We start from the raw sequence: 5,372 nt of genomic DNA, 5'->3' as shown, positions 1-5,372 counted from the left end.
TATATATATATAAATACACACACACACACACACACACACACACACACACATGTGCGTGTACGCGTGTACGAACGCAACGACTCGGACAGTTCAGCCGCCGGTTAAATACGATGTGACAATAAATTTCGTTCCGTCGATCGGCTGGTCGATCGCATCGTCGATAATTACGATCGTGCGATTATCTCGTCTGTGAGCAGTAACGATGCTGCGGTATAATTCACAGGTGATTATTCGAACAGTATGCGTTTCATCGAGAATCAGATCGCTGCATTGACAGAAGACATTTATCAACTCCCCGAACAACTTTATATTTATGCACATTTAATTGAAATCTTCAGCATTTTATGATCTGATTATAATATCCATAATAGATATGATTTATTTAAGCTTGTCGATTCATTTCTAAGATGCGTGATTTTTAAACGCGATTTAATATAAAAATTTAAGTAATAAATATTGAAAATATTTTAGCGAATAAAATATTCGATGTATCCGATCACAAAGCAATATTTTCATTTTAAAAGTCAACTTTATTTGTTCTGAAAAGATATGCAACTTTTAATAGAAAATTAAGTTAAACGTTAAGCTCGTAGATAAAATGTACAATCCTGTTAAATTCGTAAATGTATCGATATGAAATACAATAGATGTATACTTCTTGACTCTGATACTAAACACACACGAGTATATAAATATGAAACATAATAGGCATTTATAATAGGCAAGAAAGCATTGTTATCTATGGTAATATTTATAATAGATATGATTTATATATTCAAGCTTGCCGACTCATTCATGGTGAAGTTAAGATGTGTAATTTTTTATGATTTAATATAAAAATTTAAATAATAATGGAAAATATAATTTTAGCAAATATATTTAATATATCTGATTACAGAGCAATATCTTTATTTATAAAATCAGCTTTATTTCTAAAAGTATATGAAACTTTTAATATAGGAAACAAAAAGTAAACGTTAAGATTGTGAACAAAATATACAATGTTGCTAAATTCGTAAATGTGTCGATATGAAATATGATAGGCTCCTTGATTCTGAAACCAAACATACATGCGTACATAAATAAGCAACATACATATATTAGGTGTAGTAAAAATAAATCCATTATTTTTCCATTCAATTTCATGCAAAAATAATGGATTTCTTTTTACTACACCTAATATAATAGACATCAGCGAAACAAAAGCAAGTTTCGAAATATACATATTTATATACACATCGTAAAATATTAAATTAATGAAAACGCATACAAAGGTACGCATTCTTCCACTATGCGTTTATGAACTTTGACCGTACCAAGATTCCGGCAATGATCGGCGTTCGCGCGAAGCGTTGAAGGCGCGAAGTCCGCGAATATTTCGTAGGACGACATCACGTGCAACAGGCGTCTCGGTAGGGAGGGGCACGTGCGTTCGGGCTGCCTCAGAATCTTCGGTATTTGATCGGTATCGATGGCGACCAATACGCGCGCATCGGTGTACATAGCCGACGCACGCGAACGTGCTGGCGTGTATTTGTACGAGAATGTGTTCCGACTAGTGTATGGGTAACAGGGTTACTGTGCCAGCAGGACACGAAGGGGTCATACACCCCCTCGTCCCCGATTGTCCGAATACGTAACAGACTATTGGCACTACCGGTGTATCACGTTTGGTGTAGATCAATCGATCAACCCTCATTGATCGCGTTACGTGCTTGCTCATACCGGCGCTTTACTATCTATAAACACTATTGCGCGGATTCACTGTCGCTTTAGGTATGCGTCGACCATTAATTATCAAGGCAGATAACATCGGCTGCCAATGCTAAACCGGTGTAGCCAGTGTAATATGTAAAAAGCCAGGGGACTGTCGAAACCATTCTGTTTCTTTCCAAATAGTCGATCGCGTACGTTTGTCGCAATACAATTATCAGTTTAACAGTGTAATCTGTGATAAGATGACAATATTAAATAACCTATCGTATTGTAAATTATTCGTCATTTTATTTCCATATTAATATTATTAATTTAGAAGTTTATCAATTGTCGACAATTTTCTAAGAAATTTTCGACATTATTTTGACTGTTAAAACGATTGCCTTATCAACTCCCTAGAGTTCTATTAATTATTCCTGCATCCGTAAAGTCGTCTGTCGCGTGACTAGAAAAGGGTGTGGCTGTCATCCGGACAGTCGCCGAATGTATTAAGACATCATGCGGCGCTCACATAAAAATAATGTCGGATACATTTGCTAAGTCAAGTGATATGAATTTATTTTTATCTTATTTTCTTTTATCTTGAATTGTCAAGAATAGGCATTTATATATTGTTTAAAATTCAGTATGATTATTAATTATTAAACCTTAATTATTAAACCTTCAACGTGTAGACACATACGCGAAAGATATGTACAGTGCGGCGCTACACTCTGTATATCTATTTTTCATTACCTTCCCAGTGTAATTAGAGTACATTTTGGTATCTTTGCGCGAGGCAATTGTATTACATTTCCCGTAGCGACTGAATGTAATTATTTTTACAACGAACCAACCTGAACCGGAACGGTGAATGCGACTACTAATGATTCCACGGCATATCGGCACGATATACGAATAACAGTCGATGAATTTGCCAAAAATTCAAACGTGTGTAATATGCTATTGTTTTCACCGAGCGAATGGAGCGTAACATCTTGTTCGAACGGCGTATGATAGAAGAATCCGTACGCTGCGAATAATTGTGGACGGATGGAGAATCGATGGTCAAACTCGACGCAGAGAAGACAATTCACGGGCTTAGCTGTGTAATAAGAGACCGGTGTTTTTGGCTCGGTATGGGACGATGTTGTCCGGCCGCCGGATCACCGTGCATGGGGATAGAACGTAGGTGAAATGAGGGGTGAAGAGTGTCCAGTGACGATAGGTCGCTATGGCAACCGACTGCACCGCCTCACCACCCCGTGCATCCCCCATGGCTGCAGTCCGAGTTTGCGAGCGGAACTGCATCCTGGCAGAATGGGAAGAGAGGGAGGACGACGGAGAGGCACCCTGAATTTCGGTGGATAAGTGCAGAGGCACGGAGATGAGGTTTGAAACGAGGGAACGGACAGTCACCCCTGTGAATCTATGTCTAATGATTATCGCATATCCTCAGTCCGTCGAGATCCCCATGGAATTTAGTCTTCCGCGTTCATTAAAAATATCAAAGCCTCGTCGAATCGAAGAATCCCCTTCGCGATGGCTTATATGATGAAAGAGTTTCTACTTGATAGATCCGAATTATTCGCAAAAGCTTTGTACAATATTAATAACTATTTATTATCGTATTTGTTACGAAATATTTTTTTTCTCTCTCATCGTTTACTACAAAAAATACAAGTATGGACAATTCGCAATTTGCTTAAGGCAAATGTATATACGTCAAAGTGCAAACGCACATCAATGGGGTTAATGGCACGAAAGAAATTGATAGAGTAACGCTTGGCGCACAGACACGGAGATCGGAGATAGTCAAATAACGACTTTTATTCTGCGATGCAAGCAGCGTAATGGTCACTCCCGGCGAATCTCCTTGAACGAGGCCAATCGTAGCCATTCTGCGCGAAACACGACATTAGAGCTCGCCTCGTGCTGATGGACGTGCACGCGACTTTGAGAGTTTTTCGCGGAGAGGGGTAGTCACGGGTACGGAAGGCGCATTACATTATTTATCTTATTTATCGGAGTTTGCACCATTTTCTGATCTGATTCAACGATAGTGGTCACGTACGACCGCCTGGCGTCGGAGACAGCACACAAGGTGGCGTGTCAGAAAATTATTATATGCCTTACTTTGCCGTCTGTCTGTGCCGAGTGAATATTTTATTAATTCCACATAAAGCGTCCACATCGGCTTATATTTGTGCGCCGGAGGCCTCCATCATGTCGGCGAACACACGTCAAAAATGCCAAATGCCCTTTATTTGAAGTAACGCGTTGCTTCCGCGAGCTATAATTGCCCTAGAGCGAGGCTTTCGCGTTTGCCAAAAGCGGATGATAGCTAACACTCGTCAGTAAATCAATCAAACGTACAGAAAGTGTTATTGGAATATATTGCAATGTGTTTTAATATATTTGAATGATTCTCTCTCTCTTTCTCTCTTTCTCTCTTTTTCTCTCTCTCTCTCTCTCTCCCCTCCCCCCCCTCTCTCTCATTTGCAAGACAGGAAACTACACGAAAGATTGAGCAATATTAACGTATAGAAATATTTCTAAGGAAAACCATTATTCATGAATATAATCTTGGATCTATGAATAATTTTACTTTGATCAAGGTAAGATCAGAAGTGCGGTCACACACACACTAATTGGAAACAAGACGATAAAGGAATTGAAAGTTTGATGACGCGGAATAAGGTACGCCCGGTATCCTTAGTTCCTAGAGCCTAAGCCACAAACTATGAATTTATGCAAATCGAGATAAGACTGGCACGTCTCCATGACCTCGGCCGAACCCCCCATGGCCGCCGGGGTTACGTAGTGGCTTACAGTTCGGACTTCATGCCCTCCGTACGAACCGGACTAGCCAAACGGTCCGAACTATCCGCGGACTTAACCGACTGTTAAGTTCGACTTGAGTTACTCGCAAGACCGACCCCGTGTAATCCGAAGGATCTCAGCGAAATGCCTCGTATGATTGTGTAAGCGCCACGCTCTCAAGTTGCAAAGGAGTCTCGACCCTCTCGGTAGTATCGTGGTTTGATCAGGATAGAAACCGGCAAATAATAAGCAGCAGTCGAGAAGTTGCCGTCGTGCCGATGGTGGAAGTTGAAGGATGATCGTGATTCTAGAATAATTTGTGCAATCGTGCCGCGATGTTCAGACAGGCATGTATCAATATTTCGATAAACTAGGTCAACGCAAAACAATATATTTTTCGGGTCATTGGCATTCAGTCAATACAATTTTAAAATACAATACTATGTAACAAGAGAGCTTACTATATTTCTTTTTCTTTGGTTGACTATCTGTACAATACAGGCCAATCGATTTTGTTATAATCACTCTAAATAGATGATATCTTTCTGCAAGAAAAGAAAGACGTAGAAAAATAAAATATTATTTGCTTTTTCTTATTATTTACTGATATCTTATAGAAAATTTTATTAAGATCCAAATTTAATCTCGCTTAATCTTCATTTCTTACTCATTCACATCACGGTCTGATATGATATTTTAATATTGTAAAATTTTATTGATCTCTAGAAGAACTTTACAGAAATAGCGGAGTGAATCGATGGTTCTCACGCGTGTGATATGATAAAGTTCGTCTTGATTTCAAGCTCGTTTTTTTCCTGATGTAGGTAGTACCGATAGTATCGTCGTGAATATTT

The 5,372-nt window shown here is 39.2% G+C and overlaps 1 protein-coding gene across 1 annotated transcript in view; it reads right to left on the bottom strand.

Moving 5' to 3' along the window:
* LOC108692038 overlaps positions 1-5,372 on the bottom strand; it is a 102,867-nt gene that overhangs the window by 97,087 nt on the left and 408 nt on the right. The gene's annotated exons all lie outside the window — the stretch shown is intronic.

Source organism: Atta colombica, unplaced genomic scaffold, assembly GCF_001594045.1.
Source record: "Atta colombica isolate Treedump-2 unplaced genomic scaffold, Acol1.0 scaffold58, whole genome shotgun sequence".
NCBI lineage: Eukaryota > Metazoa > Arthropoda > Insecta > Hymenoptera > Formicidae > Atta > Atta colombica.
The sequence above is the reverse complement of the archived record's forward strand: the minus strand, read 5'-3'. Positions and strand labels throughout refer to the sequence as shown.